General features: G+C 42.6%; 1 protein-coding gene across 1 annotated transcript in view; it reads left to right on the top strand.

Moving 5' to 3' along the window:
- The first annotated feature begins 9,482 nt into the window (after positions 1-9,482).
- The window catches only part of RGS8 (regulator of G protein signaling 8), a 96,827-nt gene continuing 82,600 nt past the window's right edge, over positions 9,483-23,709 (top strand). Inside the window, exons 1-2 of the mRNA XM_059875820.1 lie at positions 9,483-9,629; positions 10,794-10,941. The gene's annotated coding sequence lies outside the window, so the exon portion shown is untranslated. The remainder of the gene's footprint in view (positions 9,630-10,793; positions 10,942-23,709) is intronic.

The raw sequence follows: 23,709 nt of genomic DNA, 5'->3' as shown, positions 1-23,709 counted from the left end.
ACCACTGAGATTCTCACTCAGTGGTATTTAAATGAAGCCACTTGGAAAGAATTTGTTAGTTGTTAGAGGAAGAAGCAGATGGGGGCCAGATGAGTCATGTGAAAAGTGACTTTTCTATAAAAAGGCACTTGAGCTTCTGCTCCTGTAGTGTCTGGATCACTTGAAGTTCAAATCTACTCTCCCACCATTTTTCTAGGAGGCCCAAGCCTGTTATGGCGTCATCTCTTGAATTCCCAGGAGGCTTCTTAGGTCTGTACTAATCTCTTTTTACCTAAACTAGTTTGAATGAGTTACTGTTGTTCATTATCATAAAAGGGCTTCTCTGGTGGTTCAGTGGTAAAGAATCCACCTGCAATGCAGGAGACATGGGTTTGATCCCCGAGTCAGGAAGATCCCCTGGAGAAGGAAATGGCAACCCACTCCAGTATTCTTGCTGGGAAATCCCATGGACAGAGGAGCCTGGCAGGCAACAGTCCATGGGGTTACAAAGAGTCAAACACAACTTAGTGACTAAACAACAGCAACAGTGACAACATTGTCATAAAAAACAGGTACAATGATATGTATTCATATATCTGAAAATACCCGTGCATCTCCTGAGAGATCCCTCTCTAAGAAAAAGACCCCCAGTTGAATCAGTTAATCTTTATGCCTGACGTCCACTCCCTCTCTTGGTCCTTCCTCTCTGGGCCATACAGTTGAGGCCTTCAAAAATGGACTAATATGAAGACTGGAGTCGGAAGCTCCTTTTATGGAGAAATTTGAAGGGAAAAGAGTAAGTCAGCTAGCCTCAAAAGGTCTTCCTTAGCCCCTAGCAAGACTCTTCCCTGGAGTCTTAAAATTGGTTCTGTTTACAAGAGGGTCTTTAAAGGGGCTACAATTCAACTTGTTGAGAGCCAGGCTTTGTGCCAATGAGTAGGAGTAAGTCCTTTGAAGAAAAGGGGTGAGAATCAAGGGTGGAGAGAAAGTATAAGTCCAGAGAGAAGTGTTTGCTATGCCTGCTCTGGCTTGAAGGCATTTCAGAGGAGAAATCCTGGTGGAAGACTCTCCCCCAAACCTTGGAGAAGGAAAAAGTGTGCAAACTGGCAGGCGACTAGTTCGCAGCAGTAGAGACAGACCATGGTCTGTTTCCCCTCGTGGTTGTCGTGTTCAGGTCAGTACTAACTTTAGCCCTGCAGTCCTCAAATGGGGACAGTCCACTAGTGGATTAAATCCTCCTTAAATGACTGAGAAGCTTTTAGCCAGAGATCAGAAGAAAGGAAATTATTTCATCTATTCTCTGCCTGGAGTGTGATGATTTCCGGGGAAGCCGTTCTCCAGTGTTTTGCATAATAATAAAACTTTCTATTCATATAGCATTGATCCCCCAGGAGCTTGAAGTCCTCCATAAGTATTTTATCAGCTGCTCTCACCTGGGGTACCTGGGAAGGATGAAGGAAGAGAGGACAGCATTTGGCTTGTTTTTCTTTCCATGGTCACTCTTGGCTAAGACCGCAGGCCCTCTGAAGCAGAGCATGGGGGAAGCAAACTCAAGGACTCTCTCAGTGTATAAATAGATTCACAGAATTAGCCTTTCCCTGGCTTCATGCTGGGTGGGTGTCCAATTACCCACTACTGTGTAATTAATTATCCTTATTCCATCATTTATTTGCCTCCTTTCATTGTGGTAATTATCCTTGTTCTTGGTTAGGGAAGCTGGTGCACAGAGAGGCCCCGCAGAATGACTGCATTCTTATGCCAGGCCATTGGCCGTTCCAGAGCAAGCATTATCAAATGTTCAGCTACCGACCCATCTCTCCACCTTCTTCCTGCCAGTAGTGAGCAGGCACTGTTCCAGAGCCCAGGTGAACTGCGTTTGTCATGAAACAAGTCTGAAGATGAAAGACAGGTATCGCTCAAGCTGGATGGCATGACCCCAGGGTGGTGGGCTGACCTTCAGACACACTGTCCTCAGACCCACAACCAATGCGATTCTCTTCAGATCAGGCTGCCTCTCTGGGACACAAACATTAAAAAAAAAAAGATCAGAAGGGTGTTTCAAATGGTGCTGGGACATAAATAGCTATTGCAAAAGAATGTTGTCTCAGTGATATGATGACTGAATCAGCACCGCATTGAATTAGCAGCAATCTGGTCTTCAGGGTAATAGAATGATGGTAAATGAACATCATTACATTTTTACCCCGTGTATGAGTTCTTCGGAAAAAGACAAACAGCTTCCAGGTGTCTTGCAGCAAGATTTAAACAACTGAGTCACTTTGCTTGGTGGAGGAACAAGTGGCAGCATAGAATCTCCTCATGATTCAGCGGCTGCCAACTTGGATTGTCCCCAGTTCCAACTTTAGCATCTTTCTTTAGTCACTCCGCTGCATAGTTCCCTCCTGTAGGTGCACAATAGGAGGAAATTCTCATGAAGGTGACCAAGCTGCCACTGTCCCGTCTGACCAAGCGTCCCCTGAGATAGCAGCCTACCCTTGCCAGGAAAGACAGTTCCTGAGAGGAACCACCTGCAGACATTCCAAGTCAGGGCCTTGAATTATTGGCCATCTCTGAGCACATCTTACTGATGTGCTCACTCCTTTGGTCACCAAGGAGACAAGGTAATCCCTCAAGAATGTCCTCAGGTGGCTCAGCCCAAACTCTGCCAGGAGGTGGGATGGAGCGGAGGGAGTGCTATTTGGAACTCTAGTCTTTATATTAACTGGATATTAGCTTGACCTGTGACATTAGGTGGGTTGGGACTCTCTGGGTCTTAGTTTTCTTATCTACGGGGATAATGACCTGGAACTGCTGGGGAGGGATTAGAGAGGATAAACTTACTGAAAAGCCTGGAATATGTGGCCTATTGTATTAGCATAAAGACACCCAAGGCCTTTGTGTTGACTGATAAAACTGAGAGCCTATATTTATCTACTGATGGTGGATTTCAGGGGACCATCAGTCCACTGAGGAATTCCCAAACAGATGAGTTTGGTGAAAGAACAGAATACTCCAATAAAAGAAAAAGCAAAGAACAGGATACTCCAAGGAAAAATTAATTAAAAATTAATTATAGTGACTGAAATAAAAATTTTATCTAGAAAACCTGCAGAAGGAATTCAGCCTAATATATAAAGAATGGTTTACCAGTGGACCTAAGCATCTTCCCATTGATTATAAAGAAAGAAATCCTCTGTAAAGTCAGGGATCTGAAACTATTGTTGATGTTAAGAGGGTAGGGTTATCATGACAAGTGCCAGAGAAGGGTGTTGGTCTGCACAGAGCTTGAAAATAGAAAATTTGGAAAGTGTTACTATGTCTTCATTGTTGTCTAGGAAAGAGGGCAGGCCATTCTAGTTGACTGGTCCCAGTTCTTTAGACAGAGTGGAAAGGGGGTAATTCATTAAGTTCTCATAGCCCAAGAAAAAGAGCCCTTAAACATACTCCATGTACTCTGTTGTAATTCTGTCTTTAAACAACTTGCTGATTTGTAATTTGTTTGTTAGTCGCTATTAATGAGAACCTACTGTGTACTGTGTACAGCCAACTCATTGGAAAAGCCCCTGATGCTGGGAAAGATTGAGGGCAGAAGAAGAAGAGGGCGTCAGAGGATGAGCTGGCTGGACGGCATCACTGATGCAATGGACATGAACTTGGGTGAGCTTCGGGAGATGGTGAGGGACGGGAGGCCTGGTGTGCTGCAGTCCCTGGTGCCACAAAGAGTTGGACACGACTCTGTGACTAAACAGCACGGTGTGCCTGGCCTCGTCTTCATAGACACACTTCACGGCACACTTCATGCGCACTTTCATACATGGCTACTCACAGCAACCTTTTGAGGTAAGTATCGAGAACCCTATTTTTAGAGGAAGAAACAGACTAAGGATTCAGTTTGGTTCAGTTCAGTTCAGTTGCTCAATCTGACTGTTTGCGACCCCATGGACTGCAGCACACCAGGCTTCTCTGTTCATCACCAACTCCTGGAGCCTGTTCAAACTCATGTCCATTGAGTTGGTGATGCCATCCAACCATCTATCTCATCCTCTGTCGTCCCCTTCTCCTCCTGCCTTCAATCTTTCCCAGCATCAGGGTCTTTTCCAGTGAGTCAGTTCTTTGCATCAGGTGGCCAAAGTATTGGAGCTTCAGCTTCAGCATCAGTCCTTCCAATGAATATTCAGGGTTGATTTCCTTTAGGATTGTCTGGTTTGATCTCCTTGCAGTCCAAGGGACTCTCAAGAGTCTTCTCCAACACCACAGTTCAAAAGTATCAATTCTTTGGCACTCAGCTTTCTTTGTGGTTCAACTCTCATATCCATACATGACTAGTGGAAAAACTAAGAATGGAAAAACTAAAGACTAAGGGTGGTTAGGTCATTTCCTCAGTTACTCATCAGAAACGGTAGAGCTGTGATTTAATGCTGCTTGGACTAACTTTCAATGCCTTCTTTCTTTTCTGTATGCTGCTGCCTCTTGGAAAGAAACTGCTTGATGCTTCTGGTTGGTTCTAATCTTGTACCAGAGTTGTCTCCCTGGCTGGAAATGGCCACAGTTGGTGGGACTCAAGTCCCTCAAACTGGTTATTTCTGGGTGAACTTGTTATTGGGTTTGAATGGAGAGGATGGAAACAGATCAGACCTTGAACTGCAGTATTCTCATTCCAGTAATGTCTAAGCAGCCCTGACAAAAATAGGCTGTCACTTCTTCCCCTTATATTTTGGCACCGATTACCCTCTGGAAGGACTTGTGAAGACACAAAACATTCTCTGTGCGGCATCCTTAAATGGGAAGCATGCTGAAATTTACTTTTTCCTCCACAGGAAAGCTCCAAATTAAATGGATACAAGTAGCTTGATATTATGGCTTTTGTTTTCACAGCTGCTGAAATAGCTCTGGCTTTCCTGGTTTGATTCATGATAACTTCGGCTGAAATTACATGTGTCTAAAGATAGGACTTGCAGGTCAGAGCTCCTGAGTGGATATTGTTCTTTGTTTCAATGGGATCTGCTCATTTTAGCTCAAAGCAGCCCTTGACCCACACATGAATATGAAAAGCCCATAGACATCCCTCAATATGGATCGTTTTATCTGTATGATCTCAGCAATTCATATAGATTGTGTTTGCATTTAAGAGGGTATTTTAGCAATTAATATGAGGCACATGTGACCCCCTTTTAACTGGAAAGGTTCACAGTGAAGTGCCTATATTGCATATTTGCAGTGAAGGATGGGCTTCCCAGGTGGCGCTAGTGGTAAAGAATCCACTTGTCAGTGCAGGAGACCTAAGAGACGCAAGCTTGATCCCTTGGTTGGGAAGATGCCCCGGAGAAGGGAATGGCAGCTCATTCCCGTTTTCTTGCCTGGAAAATTTCAGGGACAGAGGAGCCTGGCAGGGTACATTCCACGGGGCCGCAAAGAGTCAGACATGACTAAGGGACTGAGCATGCACAGTGAGGGACAGAAATGAACTGCTTCAGTGGTGGGTGATCAGAAAGGTGGTGGTGGTGGGAGGTGGCAGCAGAGAGAAACCAAGTTGTGAGATGGCCTGGGTTTTCTTTCTTTCTTTTTTTTTAAGCTCAGGGAAGAATTCTGAAGGAGGCAATCTGTCTTCAGATATTCAGGGGACTCACTTGCCCTGGCCAGGAAGAAGTAGGCTTCCCCTCTTCTTGGACTCCAAGAACTTGCACTAAATCTTTAAGTTAGGATACGTGGAGAGTTTACTCTAAGGAACAACTCTAGGGCATTAATGTTGTTTGGAATGCTGGAGGGAGATACCTGCAGTAGAGGTGTGCCCCCTGTCACTGGGATGCAGTCAAGCCAGGGAAGCTATGGTTTGGATTCCAGCACTGGGTGAGAAGTTATACCCAATCACCATAAAATTCTCCAGGTACGAATACTGGAGTGGATTGCTATTTCCTTCTCCAGAAGAGTACTGGAGTGGGTTGCTGTTTCCTATTCCAGGGGATCTTGCCGACCCAGGGATCAAACACACGACTCCTGTGTCTCTTGCACTGGCAAGCAGATTCTTTACCACCAAGCTACCTGGAAATCCCGGTTCATAGTTTGAGATACTAACATCAGTTACTCTTACTGGAATCAAATATGAGAAATCATTTGACAGTGTATGTTGGAAAAGAGTATTTATGCACTAAAACCTCACTAATTTGAAATAATTGAATGGGAAAGCCAGTTTGGTTGGTGAAGTTGATTATGAAGTGCTTGTAAATAATAAAAGGCCATTTTACGACTTTCAAGTCCATGGTTGTGGGGAATTATGTGTGCTGAAGTTGCTTGATCAAGGTCCTGCTTTAATGAATAGGGAATGATTTGTAATCAACATATCAGAGTACCAGACTCGCTGGCCTCTGCTTAGATTAGAATTAAATCGTTTGTAATTCAGAGTGTATGAAAACAGTTGGTCTCTTAAGTAAATAAAGAGGCCCCTCAGACTTTCATTTCAAGTATTTACTTGCTGTCAGCCTTTCCTTTTTTTCTGTTGATAGTGCTAAGGGAGGCTTCTGTTCAACGCCTGTCAAAATGTCACAATTAAAAAACAAACAAAAGTGCACTATGAATAAATGAGACTTTTTGCTATATTTTTGCCAGAAGGATTCTTGGTTTCTTAGGTTGAATAATAGGTTGCTCAAAACTCAGGGAAGGAAACTATCTGGGGAGCTACAGATATCTAGAAGGAGTGGCCAAAATTGGATTCAACATTTTTTCCCATTCATTGATTAAACTTTAATGTTCAAAAGATCATGTATAGTATGATTCTATTTACATGAAATGTCCAGAATAGGCAAATTCACAGAAATAAAGTAGATTAGTAGGGTGGGGGAGATTAGTGGGGTGGGAACTTTGGAGGGGAACAGAGAGTGACTGCTGATGGGTATGGGGTTTCTTTTTGAGGGGATGAAAATGTTCTAAAACCTGTTGTGGTGATGGTTACACAACTTTGTGAGTATACTAAAAACCATTGAGCACCAGAAGTAAATTGTGTGGTATGTGAGTTCTGTCTCAGTAATTATGGAACTGTGTTATGAGTCAAACACTGCTCTGGGCACTAGAAATAGAATATTAAGGAGACTAAGTCCCTGTCCTCATAGACCTTACATTCCAGTGGGAGAGTCAGGTAACAGGTGTGTGGGCAAACATGTAAAAACACAATTTTAGGATGAGATAGTATGCAGAAGGAAAATAAAGGATGAGGAAGCAGAGTGATGTGTGTGCACGCAAAAGTGAATGTGTGTGTGCCCACATCTGTGTGCATGTGTTATCGTGTACATATGTGTATGCATGTGTATATGTGTGCATTGTATATATGTGTGTGTGTATGTGTGTGTGTGCACACATCTCTATTTTATTTTTTAAAATGATCATGGTAGTGAAACCAAGCAGGATCCTGTGGGACTTTCCAGGGACAGACTCCAGTTTACCTGTCTCTTTTTTTTATGATTTTATTTTTATTTATTTATTTTTGGCTGTGCTGGGTCTTCTCTGATGTGCAGGCTCTTCTCTAGTTGTGGTGAGCCGACTACGCACTCTAGTTGTGGTGCGCGGACGTCTCACTGCAGTGGCTTCTCTTGCTGGGCGCACAGGCTCTAGGGCATGCAGGCTTCAGCAGCTGCAGCAGGTGGGCTCCGTAGTTGTGGCTCACAGGCTCTGGAGCACATATTTAGTAGCTGTGGCTCATGGGCTTAGTTGCTCTGTGGCATGTGGGATCTTCCTGGACCAGGGCTTGAACACGTGTCTTCTGCATTGGCAGGTGGATTCTTTACCAATGAGCCACCAGGGAAGCCCTTTATTATGATTACTTTTTTAATTGTTACTTTTTGGCCATGCTGTGAGACAAATGTGACCCTAGTTCCCTGACCAGGGATTGAACCCATGCCCCTTGCATTGAAAGCACAGAGTCTTAACCACTGGGTCGCTAGGGATGTCCCACATGTTCTCTATGTTTTAGATAGGATGAGTAGGAAGGATCTCTGTAGGTCCTTCCAGAATGAGCCATCCAGATGACTGGAGTAAGGACATCTCAGACAGTGCAGACCCTAAGGCAGGGATAGTTCTGGCCTGTGCAAAGAAGAAGAGAAACTGGGAGCATATATGAAATAAAGTTGGAGAGGATGGCAGGGGTCAAGTCATGCAGGGTAATAGCCATGATAGTAATATCTGTGAATTATTTTAAGAGCTCAATCTTCGCATTGATAATCAGTACTAACTTTGCATGCCTTTTTTGCAGTCCGTAAGTCCTTCTCACCGCCATTATCTAGTCTGATGCTCACAACAACAGGAGAAGTTGCAATTAGTCATCTCGGTCTAGAGATATGGAAAACGTTGGAAACTGTTCACAATTCTCCCTGCTCCTTGAGCCTGTGACCCCACTTCAGCACATGATGCGTGGCTGGGATTTCCTACTTCCTCAGTCCTTACATCAGCACTTGCTGTGCAACATGTAAGCCCTGTGAATGTTTATGGAATGGGCTTCTTTGAGGTCACAAAGCGTGTGGACAAGCAACCTGCAACTTGGTCATCTCATTCCACAACCCGTTCTGTTTGTGCTGACTCACACGGCCCATGTTGCTTTGCCCATCAAATCGCAGAAGATGAGGATGACAGAGTCCTCAGGGGTCACTGTCCCTGTAGGTTGACATTTATATGCTCTGCGACTTGTGGGAGTTTACGTAGTTCCCAGAACTCTGCTGAGAGGGTTGATCAGCCTCTCCTATAATTACACAATCCCACTTTAATGGAGGAGTAAGTTTTGATTAGCATATTCTATTAGATGACTGTAGCATAATTAATTTTTATCCACTGACTCTTACAGTTTCTACTTTTCACCTCTGTCTTAGCATTCAGGCAAGCTCCCTCTTAGCAAATCCTACAGTCTCCAGCTTTCATTTACCTAACGAGGTGATTCAGAACATGAGTTCAAACACTGAAGCAAATTTAAATCCTGGCCTTGCTCTTAATGGATGTATGACGTTTGACAGTTAGTCATTCTGATCCCTAGTTTTTCCATTGGTAAAATGGAGATAATGATATTATTGATCTCATAGGACTGTTTCGAAAGTTTTAAGTGTTCAGAGCAGCGGCTGGCACAGAGTAAGCTTTCAGTAAATGTTAGCTATTGTTAGCTACTATGCTTATCCACCCCCCAACCCCCACCCCCACCCAAGACCACTCACTGTAGAATTATGGTTAAGGAGGCAAGATGTGAGATAATTGCTTGTCAGTGCTTCTCAGTACACAGAATTTCGGATGTTATCTTGGAAAGATAATTAGATGGTCAAAATACATCCTTGGATTGAAGCACAGCAGGTGCCCAGATGGAAACTAGGTTGATTAACTCCTGAGCATTCCACACTGGGGTTAAGGGAGGGAGTGATTAGTGAGTCTACCCAAGTACACTCTTCCATGTGAGTCTCTATGGCTCTTAGGAAACTCTCCAATTGGAGGCTATTTTTACCAGGTGATGATAGAAATTGGGAGTTGGGGATTCAGGAGAACAGCACAGGCGGGGATAAAAAACCATTGATAAAAAGAGCCATTTGCCTCCCTTCTTGTTCCCTCTTTGAGATTCTGGATGAAGCTGCTCTTTCTGGTGTCTGCTGCTTTTCTGTTTCCTGTTCGCAGATTGTCACTGCTGCCAGGTAACTGCAAAGCCTTCTGGGGAGCGGCCTGCGCTTGGCTGCCCGCTGGCTGGGTGACTGGGAGGGAGGTGCAAGGAGGCAGAGGTCAAGGGTGACAGGAATGGAAGCGTCAGTGTCTGTATATATAAACCAGGGCTGCTGAGACAGCCTCTATGCTTATGAAAGAAGGGGAGGCCTGGAAACATGGAGATAACAAGGAAACACTCTCAGCACCTCCTTTTCCCATGCATATTAATCTCTGACACAAATAAAAAGCTAGTAAATATAAAATATTTTGGAAAAGGAATAAACAATATGACTCACTTTTTTCTTTTTCCTTTAAAAAGAAAACAAATGCCCCTGAACTCCAGAAAACGTGTGTGTATGGACATGACTGTTGGTGCCGTAACCACCTCCACCCAAACCACCTCAGTCTTCCTTCTCAGTACTCAAGGTCAGCTGCCGCAGTGGTTCTTACTGTCAGTGTTGAAAGTGAAAAGTGAAAATGTTAGTTGCTCAGTCATCTCTGACTCTTTGCTACCTCATGGACTGTAGCCTGCCAGGCTCCTCTGTCCGTGGGAATTCTCCAGGCAAGAATACTGCAGTGGGTAGCCATTCCCTTCTCCAGGGGCTCTTCCCAACCCAGGGATTGAACCCGGGTCTCCTGCCTTGCAGGCAGAGTCTTTACCACCTGAGCCTGCAAGGGAAGCCCCAGTGACTCTTACTGTCAGCATTAGGGGGAAGATAAATTGTTTTCCCAGGCTGTGCAGAGGCCCTTGGAAAGCCATCTCTCGGGTGCTTTTTCTCTCACATATTAAGTGCCGATTCTCCTCCTAAATGAATAATAACTTACACTAGAAAAAGAGCAGAAAGTGAAGCTGAGTAGCAGCTGACTGTCCCCAGCGAATTTCACCGTTCATCGGTAAGCTGAGCATATGTGTGAGGGAATAATCCATTTTCACATGGGCAGTGGCTGTGAATGTCAGCTAAAAGAGACCCGGGAGATGATCCAGATGATTCCTTATTTCAGGGATGAAGAGAGAGCAGAGGTTAAGTGCTGATCAAGTTCAGGGATGAGACTCTAGATCAAACCTTTTGCAAAAGAGAGAGGATGTCACCATAACTCTCTGGCTTCCACATCTTTCAGAGTCCCCTATCATTAACCTTCAACCTTTTTCCCCACAGACTGCTTCTGAAATGATCTCCCCCGCCTTCCAAGGGATGTTACCACCTCTTCATTCTGTCCCTGCTGCCTGAATCGACCTGCCATCCATCGCTGAGCAGTTTCCCAGACTCATACTTGGTTTCAAGGTCCTTTGTTAGTTTTCTCCTGGTAAGTGATTGCATCATCTCTCTGTGTCAAGAAATGGTTCACTGACTCCAGCTGAAACAATTTGGTCTTGATTTCTTTATCGATTCCTTCCTCTCCTGAGTCCATATTTTATATTAACTGTTTTTAATGTTTCAAACAGGATCAACTGTCAAAAAGGTGCCCAGAGTACAGCTGGTTTGGCCTATGGAGATGAGAGAATCCATTATAGGAAATATTAGATTTTTTTTTTTTAACGGACCACCAAGTCATTGGCCTTGGAGAAACAATATTTTCATTTAAAATATCTGAGATGCTAAAATATACTTAATTCTATTTTGTTTTAAAATACATGGTTTCTCGCATGCATGCATGCTTAGTCACTCCGTCATGTCCGACTCTTTGCAATCCCATGGACTGTAGCCCACCAGGCTTCTCTGTCCATGAGATTTCCCAGGAGTTGGTTGTCATTTCCTCTTCCAGGGGATCTTCCCAACCCAGGGATTGAACTTGTGTCTCCTGCATTGGTAGGCAGATTCGTTACCACTGAGCCACCTGGGAAGACCACATGTTTTCTTAAGGCATGGAAAAATAGCACATAGACTACTATTTATTGAGCACTTAGTATATGCCAGATCCTGAAGAGGTTGCTTTACATATGTCATGAAGTATTATCAACAATACTATTGGGAGAGTATCATTAACTCCATCTAACACAAGTGGAAACAAAGTTGCAGAGACTTTGTTTAAAGTCCTGCAGAAAGTGGGCTTTTCCTCACTGCAGCCTGTGGGCTTAGGTGGCCTCCATCAGCAAAACAGTTTTGGTTCCATTCTCACGTGATAGATGTGAATACAGTGTAATGAACTGACGTTCTACAAGCCTGGACCAAGCAACTGTCAGTTACCTGGTGCTGTGTAGCAGCACCCCCAAACTTGGTTACAGGAGCCTGTATTATCTCATAGCTTCTGTGACTCAGGAATCTGGGCACAGTTTAGTTGGGTTCTCTGGCTCGAGTCTCTGCAGACTGTTTTCAGGGCTTCATCTGGACTGTAGTCATCTCCAGGCTGGGCTGGGTTAGGATCTGCTTCTGAGCTCACTCAAGTGGTCATTTGGCAGGACTGAGTTCCTCACTGACTGCTGAACTGGCTTCAGTGCTTCTCTAGTTGTTGGCTAGGAATCACCTGTAGTGGGTGGAATCGTGGCTCCCGAAGACATCAGGTCTTAATGTCTGAAATATGTGTATGTTATCTTAAAATTTAAAAAAAAAAAATTGGGCTTCCCTGGTGGCTCAGGTGGTAAAGAATCCGTCAGCAATGTGAGAGACCTGGGTTCGATCCCTGGGTCGGGAAGATCCTCTGGAGAGGGGAATGGCAACCCACTGCAGTATTCTTCCCTGAAGAATCCTATGAACAGAGGAGCCTGGCAAGCCACAGTCCATGGGGTGCCAAGAGTCGGACACGACTGAGCACCTAACACTTTGACTTTGACCTTAAAATTAAAAAAAAAAATTGTGGTAAAGTACATAATATAAAATTTACCATATGATAAGTTTTTGTGAATGAGATTAAGACTTTAAAAAATTTATTTATTTATTTTTGACTGCCCTGGGTCTTGGTAGCTGAGTGAGGACTTTCTCTAATTGTGGCACACGGGGGCTACTCTCCGTTGCGGTGTGTGGGTCTGTCATTATTGCAGAGCTCAGGCTCTAGGTGCAGGGGCTCAGTAGTTGTGGCACATGGCTTAGCTGCCCTGTGGCATGTGGGATCTTCTCAGCCCAGGGACCACACCCACGTCCCTTGCATTGGCAGGTGGATTCTTTACCTCTGTACCACCAGAGAAATCCTAGATTAAGATTTTTGAGATGAGGAGATTTTCCTGGGCTCTCTAGGTGGTCCCTTAAAGCCATCAGCAGTATCCTTACGAAAGCGAGGCACAGGGTGACTCGACACAGGAAAGGAGGGGGCAGTGTGACCATAGAGCTGTTGATAGGAGTGATGCAGCCACAAGTCAAGGATGCTGGTAGCCACCAGGGCTGGAAGTGCCAAGGAAAGGATTCTCCCCTAGAGCCCCCAGAGGAAGCCACAGCTTTGCTGACACCTTGATTACAGTCAGTGAAACTCGTTTCAGTCTTCCAATCTCCAGAATGGAGTGAATACATTTCTGTTGTTTTAAGCCACCAAGTTTGTGCTCATCTGTTACAGCAGCCGTAGGAACTGATATAACCCCTCAGTCTCTTGCCACATGGACCTCTCTGCAGGGCATCTCACAAAATGGTAGTTTGTTTCATCAGAATGAGCAAGCAGGAAGAGCCAGAGAGAGCATGAGCAAGATGGAAGTCACTTTTGTGGAACCTCATTTCAGACGTGGCTCCCCTGGTGGCTCCGTTGATAAAGAACATGCCTGCCAATGCAGGAGACACAGGTTCAATTCCTGGGTCGTGAAGCCTCCCTAGAGAAGCAAATGACAACCAGTTCAACTGTTCTTGTCTGGAAAATTCCATGGACAGAGAACCCTGATGGGCTACAATCCATGGAGTTGCAAGAGGCAGACACGACTGAGCACACAGGCGCCATTATCATCATCTCAGAGGCACATTCCATCACTTTTGCCCTATTTTATAAATTAGAAGGAAGTCACTGGATTCTGACCCCACTGCAGGGGAGGGGATTACACAAGGGCATGGATACCAGGGGGCAGGCCTCACTGGGCACCATCTGAGAAGCTTCCCACACAGCAACCATCATATTTGATGTGAGATAAGGGGAAACCAGAAAGTATCTCGAATTGCAGACAGGCCCCTGCTGAGGTTTTTCTATCTCTGGCCCTGGAAGGCCTTTGTTGGGAATGACTTTTTTTCCTATAGGATCCATTCTGATTCATTCACTTTGCTGGAAAAGTTCAAGCACATACTCTCTTCCCATCCTTTTTACGTCAACCTGAAATTTCGCATCTTTCATGTAGACTGTCATGATCAAGTGGAAGCTTTATATAAATTCCTAATACCCTAAATAAGCACATGACCTTTATCTTCTCTGAGAGAGAGGAAAACAGGAGACACCCGCAGAGAGATTCCATCCAGGGCTGATGTATATGATTTATTTATAACCATTGAAGTGATGTTGTTGCTGGGTTTATACTGAAGTGAATAGATGGTTGCATTAAGCTCTGGTCATCTGGAAAGGGACATTCCACAAAACAGCGGAACTGATGGAGCTGCCTTCAGATCTCCCCCTCCCCTACCCCAGCCCCTGTGCATCGGCTCTATATAAGGTCCCACTGCTGCCCCAGGGCACTGTTGTCTGTGACTTAGCTTCACATCTCTTACTGGGTTGCAGTGCAGCATCCCAGGATTTCTTGGGTGCTTTGCAGACCGACTACATCCAAACCACCTGAGGAATTTGATTAAAATGCATATATCCACACCCAACCCAGTTCTGCTAAATCTATGAAATCTGCTGTGGGACCTAGAAACCTATATTTTAAATAAGCTTCCCAGGTGATTCTTAGGCACAGTAAAGAGGAGAATGCTAACATAAACCAGATTCCCTCCTCAAGCGGCTTTCCTAGCTATTTATGAATGCTACCTCTGCTCTATGATATTCATATTTTTTTTCAGTCACCTTTTAAAGTATTTGGAAATTCTTAACCCATTTATTTCCTAGTAAGTGGTCTTTTACCACTGGTGGTAGGCGTGATGATTTGGAGTGTTACATATGTAACACTGTAAAGTGTAATGGTGGTGTTTGTATCTTTAGAGTATTTTTTTTTTAATGGCAAATTGTATAGGTTTTACTTTTTGGTAATGATATAGATGATGATTACAGCCATGAAATTAAAAGACGCTTAGTCCTTGGAAGGAAAGTTATGACCAACCTAGATAGCATATTCAAAAGCAGAGACATTACTTTGCCAACAAATATCCATCTAGTCAAAGCTATGGTTTTTCCAGTGGTCATGTATGGATGTGAGAGTTGAACTGTGAAGAAAGCTGAGTGCCGAAGAATTAATGCTTTTGAACTGTGGTGTTGGGGAAGACTATTGAGTTCCTTGGACTGCAAGGAGATCCAACCAGTCCATTCTAAAGGAGATCAGTCCTGGGTGTTCATTGGAGGGACTGATGCTAAAGCTGAAACTCCAGTACTTTGGCCACCTCATGCGAAGAGTTGACTCATTGGAAAAGACCCTGATGCTGGGAGGGATTGGGGGCAGAAGGAGAAGGGGACGACAGAGGATGAGATGGCTGGATGGCATCACCGACTCGATGGACATGAGTTTGAGTAAACTCCTGGAGTTGGTGATAGACAGGGAGGCCTGGCATGCTGTGATTCATGGGGTTGCAAAGAGTCGGACACGACTGAGCTACTGAACTGAATGATAGAGTTTCTTTTCTTTGTAAGTTTGTTTCAGTGGAAAAGAAGGAGTTGGTTTAAAGAAAACATTAAATAAGTAATAGAACGGGTGCTATACAGATCTGGTGGGCTTCCGTGGTAGCTCAGCTGGTAAAGAATCTGCCTGCTATGTAGGAGACCCCAGTTCGATTCCTGGGTTGAGAAGATCCCTTGGAGAAGGGATAGGCTACCCACTCCAGTGTTCTTGGGCTTCCCTGGTGGCTCAGTCAGTAAAGAACTGGCTTGCAATGCAGGAGACCTGGGTTCAATCCCTGGGTTGGGAAGATCCCCTGGAGGAGGGCATGACAGCCCACTCTAGTATTCTTGCCTAGAGAATCCCCATGGACAGAGGAGCCTGGCAGGCGACAGTCCATGGGGTTATAAAGAGTTGGACACAACTGAGCGACTAAACACAGCACAGCACATACAGATTTGGCAGAAATAATGACCAACATAATCAATCAAATGCCTGAAATCTGGGAAATCCTCTCTTTACCCAGAGGAAGGCTCTCTGTGGATTTCAGGTATCACTGTGGGAATTGGAGGAGGCATTTGGGGGCAGAAAGGACATTTGTAGGTCACTGCCCATTCTTTTGTGTGGGGCAGGCCATGGTGATCTGTATCAGTCATCAAGGTGATCAGAATAAGTAGCTGAGACACACTTTCAGATGTGTCTCTTGTGAATAAAAAGAGCAGAGCGATAAATAATTGCAAACCAGTGCAATAAAGCTGTATAGAGCCATAAACGTCTTTAATATCAGGACTGGCTCTTGGCAAAATGCAGTGGAGATGAAGCCCCTCCCCCAAGTCCTTTGTCATTGTCAAAGCACCCGCCTCTCCTCCTTTCTTTCCTTTCCCCTTCCTTCTCTCCCTCCCTGTCCCCATCAAATTTGTGCTCGTTTCATTGTTTTTGGAGCTGCGTGTGACCCATGTTATTCCAAAGCATCGGTCTTCAAATCCTCTTGGATTGAAGCATTCTACCACAAAAATTAACTAATGGATACCTTTTCTTAATTTGGAAACAAACAAAAAACCCTTTCTTTTTAAACAATAAAGCAGAGACTTTACTTACAGATAAATATAATATGTCTATTGACATAGATACTTATAATATCTATGTCATATGATATATGTTAAAACAGTTTGATGTTTTTGAAAGCTTGATTTGTTGTACAATATTTTCAATAAGTGTTTTTTCCCTATCTATTTGAACTTCCCTACCCATTTGAGATCTTAGGACTCTGTTGGCCTTATGGTAGCCACTAATCACATGGGGCTATTGAGTCCTTAATTCAATAGATAAGGGCTAGTCTGAACTAAGACATGTTGTCAGAGTAAAATACATACTGAATTTCAACAACTTGGTGTAACAAAAGAGAATGTAAAATGTACAATTAATAATTTTTAAAATATTGAGTATGTGTTAAAATTATAACATTTTGGCTGTATTATATTAAAATGTATCATGCAAATTAATTTCACCTCTTTCTTTTTACCTTTTTTAATGTGACCACTGAAAGTGAAAAAAAAATGAAAGTTGCTCAGTCATGTCCTACTCTTTGAGACCCCATGGACTATACAGTCCATGGAGTTCTCCAGGCCAGAATACTGGAGTGGGTAGCCTTTCCCTTCTCCAGGGGATCTTCCCAACCCAGGGATCGAACCCAGGTCTCCTGCATTGCAGGTGGATTCTTTACCAACTGAGTTATCAGGGAAGCCCAATGTGGCCACTAGAAAATTTAAAATTGTGTATGTGGCTCATATTAGCATGTTAGTGAAGTGAGTGAAGTCGCTCCGTCATGTCTGACTCTGCAACCCCATGGACTGTAGCCACACTTCTCTGTCCATGGGATTTTCCAGGCAAGAGTACTGGAGTGGGTTGCCATTTCCTTCCCCAGAGGAGCTTTCCAACCCAGGGATCGAACCTGGGTCTCCCACATTGTAGGCAGATGCTTTACCATCTGAGCCACCAGGGAAATCCCTATTAGTGATTCACACATTTCCATGAACAGCATTGCCTTAGAAAATACTAAGTTCAACTTGCAATAAGCCCCGATCTTTTATTGACTTGACACTGAGTGATCATAGGCTCTGAGCCTCACAACATCCTCTGAGTGCTGACAATACAAAGTTAAGTCTTTGTTTCCTAACTTGGGTATTTAGGTCAATTCCCTCATCTCCTTAGTTAATATTAGTAGATTCTATTACCGAGAGATCATCTTGGTCAAGCCTAATTCTTACAAAACCACACCTTATAATGAGACAACATTAAAATGCTTGAGAAATTATTTGGATCAACTACAAAGTCAGAGAAGGATGTAGGAATACCGGGTTATTGAAAACATGTTTGTGACAAGACCAAGATTCCTTCAATTATTTTCTCTGTGGCTTATAGACGAGCAAATTATGATCTTTTTAACTGGCAATAACACCTTCCTCTCAGGTGTGATGTCTGGACATCATAAAGCTTTTTCTGCCGCATGTATCATAAACCAGGCATTAAAAACAATAACCATAACTATTATGATTGAATTCTTCAGCTTCCTGTCAAATCAATACCTATCTATGAATGTAGAGAATCAGTTTATATATGTGGTGGTGGTATTATTTAGTCGATCAGTCATGTTTGATTCTTGTGACCCCATGGACTGAAATCCACCAGGCTCCTCTGTCCATGGGATTTCCCAGGCAAGAATACTGGAGTGGGTTGCTATTTCCTTCTCCAGGGAATTTTTCTGATTCAGGGATTGAACCCACATCCCCTGCATTGGCAGGTGGATTCTTTACCACTGAGCCACCTGGGAAGCCCAATTATATTGTGACTGATCTGCTTTTTGTTTACCCAAATCTGAAGCCAAAATAAATAATTTGGTATTCAGGCTGTCTTTTGTTCTAGCTATGCCATTAAATAGAATACTATTGGCTTCATGCATCTCTGTTAGTCTGTCAGTGTTGTGACTGCATATACTCCTAATTTTATTGGACAGTGTAGATCTGCCTTCATTACTTTCCTCCTTACCTTGACCCGTGGCTGACCCTTGACATCATCCTTAGCAATATCTCTTTTGCTTCCTTAGTCTTCGAGCTGTCTCCAGCCTCCTGGTGCTTCAGTGTGGCCTCAGCTTAGAGAAATGGGTAAGACTCGCTCCAGTGCATTGTCCCAGTCCTGTCCTGGCCCAGGCTTGCACCTGGACCCAAATCCCAGTCGTAGCCTAACCCCTATCTGCTGGTTGTATTTGTCTTATCCCACCAAAATTCCTTACACGTTTCATACCTGATGTCCTGTGTCAGCTAGCAAGTTTAAACAGTCAGCAAAACCAATGAAAAAAATAGCAGATGGATATTAAAAGGCAGCAGCATAATTCTACAATCTTCACTGAATTCCCCCAGGTAATTCATTTCCTGGAATATTGAGCATGGTATATCATTTCTTACCCAACGCGCTTGGGACTGTCTGAAACACAAGACAAATAATCTTGCCACAAAACTGTGTTGAGATTTAATTAACAGAAAACACTATAAAACACCTGTTATCAGACACTGTGAGGAGTCACTGCCTATAACCACAGCATTTGTATATCTGATCATATTCTGTTGTTAAATCCATTTACCTCACTCACACCTTTGATGTTTAAATCCTTTTTCAGAGCAGACTATTAGAACCACGAGATGCACTTGCTTCTGAGTTTGGGTTTCCTATATGTCCCATATATTGGGTATTTTAAGTTCCTAGTTTGACCTTTCAACTTGGTTATATTAGGCCGTTGATGGCTTAACTTGGTAATTTCTGGGAATCCATAGTAACAACTGGCTGTCTAGCCAGGACTCCACCTGAGGTATGTGCTACAGGAAATCATCTTTGGAGTTGCCAGGGTGAGGAAACTGTGGTTCTTTTTGCTATAGCTGCCATCCCACTTTTATCGTTACAGGCTCTTTTGTTTGTCAGGGATGTCTACTCAAGCAGCCTTTCTTTTTTTCTGTTACAGCACATCCATATTTGTCAATCACACTGTAGCATAATTTCTTCAACTTTGAAGAAATTGGGCTATAAGATAACCTAGGAAATCCTGATAAATCTTATTCCATAAATCTTACTTGCTAGCTCTAACTAACCCCTATGAAACTATCTAACCCCTATGAAATCCCCATCCCCCAGGTTTCTTCAAAGATGGAATCACACTTTTCATACACCCCTGTTAATATCCTGGGAGTATAGTTGAGGAAAACATGCAGGTCAGTCACAAATGTCAGTTCTTTCTTTATTAGTCTTCTGGAGTTATCCTTGTTCATTCCCACTGCTAGTAATCTAGTCACATCCCTTCTCTGCTCACAACTGAGCCACTGCAATTATTTTCCAACTCGTCTTTCCGATTCACTGTCTCCCTTATGCAATTCATCCTCTGTGCTTTTCGTGCTTAGTAGTTCAATCATGTCCAACTCTTTATGACCGTTTGGACTGTAGTCTGCCAGCTCCTCTGTCCATGGGCTTCTCCAGGCAAGAATATTGCAGTGGGTTGCCATTTCCCTCCTCCACGGGATCTTCCCAATCCAGGGATCGAACTGCGTGTCCTGCATTGCAGGCAGATTCTTTATCCACTGAGCCATCAGGCATCCTCTGTACTGCAGCCTATTATTGAGCAATCTGCTTGAGTTGAAAGTGAGGCTCAGAGAGATTAGGTACCAATAACACGGTCCCATAGGCACCAAGTGGCAGAGATAAGACGTCTATTATACTGGTGTTTTCAAACTGGTCTGTAGAACCCTGGAAGTCTAAAGACATTCTCAAGTAGCTTTCAGTAAATTTGTGTTTGCATTTAAGCCACAATCTGTTAACCATGAGCATATGCTAGACCACCTGAGTGACCATCTGACGACTGAGGACTGGCATGCAGTTTCACTACCTGTGTTTGTGCTCATTGAGAACTTTACTACTTGCTGAGAACAAGTAGTAAACTTTAATTGGGATGGATTTTGGGGAAAAAAGGGCAGATTGAGGATTTTTTTCAGCAGTAATTTCAAGAATCTCGATCTGTACAAAGATTTTCCCATCTTTTCTAGTTCTAAGGTCATGGATCAGCTGTTCCGCTGATAGGTTTACCCTCTCTCTTTGGGGTGGGATGGGCACAGATGCGTGACACAAGGCTTGGGGAATAAGCAGAAGGAAATGACTTTATGGTATCAGGTCAACAAGAAATCAGGATGGAATCCAACTGCCAGTCAGTCAACCACAAGCAACAAATTGGAGAAATTAAAAATACTAGCATGGAGTCAAATCTCTTAGATGAAGGATTACTGGGTTAGCACCTGTCTAAGATCTCCAGAGGCTACAAATATCTCTGAATGGGTGTGAAGGAACTGCCAGCTTGCCAAAGGATTAGTGCCTGTGATTGGAAATGAAAGGACAGTTAAAGATCCTTGAGAATTTTTCAAAGCAAGTCATGGGTGAGGACGGGAAGAGATAATGCGGGACAGAGATTCTGCAGAAGACCTGCCCTGGTGGATTTTCCTGCAGCAGAGAGAAGTGAAGTTTTCTCTAACCCCTCTGTCTTTCAGTGCAATGCAGTAATTTTCAAATGTGGGTCAGGGGATGGGTCACATCAGACTTGCTTATAGTGCTGGTTAAAAATACAGTTTTCTGGGACTGAATCAAAGTCTCAGAATTTCACAGAATGGGACTGGTTAGTCGTAGCATTCCAGAAAGTTTTAAAGCATGTTAAAACCCTGCTTAAGAAGGATAACCCGTTAACGCTCTACCCATTAGCCTGATTGATTTTCTTATGGACAGCAAGAGTGACGTGGGTTCTATCATGAGTCAGGGTTGAAGATAGTGGAGGACTGCTCACGTTAAGAAAAAGACGCTAAAAGAAAGGGTGGGGAACTATTTCAATCTCTTGGGCTTGCCCATTTTTTCCCTACTTCTAAGGCCTTTGCAGACGGTCCTCCCTATCTTTTCCAAACCTGACCCTTATATCCTGTTGGCTTTGCTTTCAAGCTCAGGAAACTTTTTTCTCCTTCAGCCCTTTTTGGGTGTGTTTGGATTTTGCCTAAACACGGTCTGCCACACCTGCCCTATGTTATTTTTAGGGTCTCCTTTGCCTACGTGCCCTGAGGAAGTGAGATACTCCGTAAATTCTTTCTTCTCATGAATATTTGATTGGCAGCCTTAAAATTTTTCTTTGTGTTTAAATTATAAACTCACTGCAAGCACAAGGCACCTTTCACCATCTTTTAAACTCCATGTCAATATGTGTTCTTGTAGAGCTATAATTGCCTATTATTTCATAGCTTTCCAAATTAATATTCATTAAACAAAAGCTGAAAATAGTGTTAAATCTATGTAAAATTTTTGATGTGCAAAATTTGCTTATCAGTATGTTAATGTTATTTTATCAGAGTTTGATTTCTGTGGTAAGGAAGGACATTATATTTCTTAAGAATGCTGCTTTTTGAAGCCATTCATATTATAGACTAATGCACATTTTCACAGAATAATGAATTATTATGTGACTGAGGGAGTTAACGAAATGTAAATGAGAAACAATTTCACCGTACTGTCTTTGGAGACACAATGTGATTTTTAAATAAAAATGGAAGCTTCCCACTTTTGCCGGTAATCAGAATTAACATAACGAGTGAAAGGGAGAGACCGGACAGAGGTGGAAGCAGAGCTGCCTTCTGATGTGGAAGAAATCTCTGTCAGGACCTCACCCACCCAGACCACTTTCCTTCCTCTCAAGGTATTCTGGGGTGAAGAGAGATGATGTCATGACAAGCCAACATCTTTATCATCTGTGCAGACATAAACGCCCGAGGGAAAGAAAGTCTCCGATACAATTAGCCATTCCATGTAAAATTTTTTATCCTGGTAATACCTGAACCTTGACCTGAAAAAAATCATGCAGCAAGCCTTGTAAAAGAGGCCACAGTGGCTTGTCTCATCCCATTCCCACTTGCCAGAGACAACCATCTTTCAGGGACTCTGTTTTTAGTGTTTTTGATAGTTACCTTTCTGTTTCTACATAATATACTGGCCCCGCTAATTTGTGATTGGTTATTTTAGGACACATCTATTGAGTACTCCCTATTAAGAAGGAATATTATACTGTTCTCTTCCTCTTCTAATTTTAATGCAATTATTGTTAGTTCTTCTGTTGGTTTGCTTTGTTGGATCTTCATAAAGATAATCCTTACATCTTTCCTTGTTCAGACAACTTTAGACACTATTTCCTGATACCCTGCCATATTAGATGAGGATTTTGGCACATCTACCCTTCTGCTTTTTCTTCCTCTTCTTTAGCTTTGTTAAGTTTCAGTGTTTGGATTTCACTGATACTCTTTGTATTGACCAGTGTTAACCCTTACATGAAACTTCTTTTACCTGTGCTTGCTAGGGTGAGTCTCTATTCTTCAGGATCTAAAGAGTTCAGATGGAAATGCTTTGGATCGTATTAATATTATGTATATAATTAAATATATTGTCTTATGTACTTTGAAGTTATCCAGAGCATTTCCCCATATCTTTATATTATAAATTATCATCCTTCATGACTGAAGACTATTCTAATATATTAGAAATGCACTGAAAAAAAAAAAAAAAGAAGTGCACTGAAGCCTTGACTTTGGTATTTAGCCAAACATGCTATTCACCTTTGGTTCAGGTTTATTCTCCGAAGCCCTGATATGTGTATGTCTGTATCAGTATCATTTCTGATGTCTGTGAGCTTGAGTGTGAGTAGTGATTGTGTAATCACTTATTTACCATCATAAAATATCAGCATAACAGTATCTGTAAAATGAACACATCATATTATTCAGATTTGCTATTAATGTTGAAATACCGAGATATTGAAACATTCAAATAAAGGTAATTTTTAGTTTAGATGTAACTTGGAGTAAAAAATGTTTTTATGCATTTTACTCACTTAAATGTCTCAGTCAAACGAAGTGTAAACATATATTTTTGCAAGAGTAAAATTCTGGAAAAACTAACATGACTGTGAGAACTATAATTTTATATATAAAAACACTCCTAAGGAATTTCAAATAGTGAAAGAATGTCAGTGTTATAATAATGGGATATATTAGCTGAATTCCTTTAGAGAAAACTATATGCCTTCAGAAGCTACAAGTACTTATAACATTAAATAAATTAAAACACAAAGTGGAGAAATGTAGAATATATGTCAGAATTCCCATTTTTATAGAATTATTTGGTATTCTAAGATTAGAACTATTCAACAAAATAACCTGTAAGAACTGTATTTAGCTTTTTAGTATATATTTTTATTGGAGGATAATTGCTTTACAATGCTGTTCTGGCCTCCACTGTTTAGCATTGAGTTTTTAGTTGTTTAATTCCATTTAGGTCATGAGTTTCTCAAGTAAAGGTTCTATTTGGAAATT

This window comes from Bos taurus, chromosome 16, assembly GCF_002263795.3.
Source record: "Bos taurus isolate L1 Dominette 01449 registration number 42190680 breed Hereford chromosome 16, ARS-UCD2.0, whole genome shotgun sequence".
Taxonomy (NCBI): Eukaryota; Metazoa; Chordata; class Mammalia; order Artiodactyla; family Bovidae; genus Bos; species Bos taurus.
Note: the sequence above shows the minus strand (reverse complement) of the source record. Positions and strands in the feature narration are given on the sequence as shown.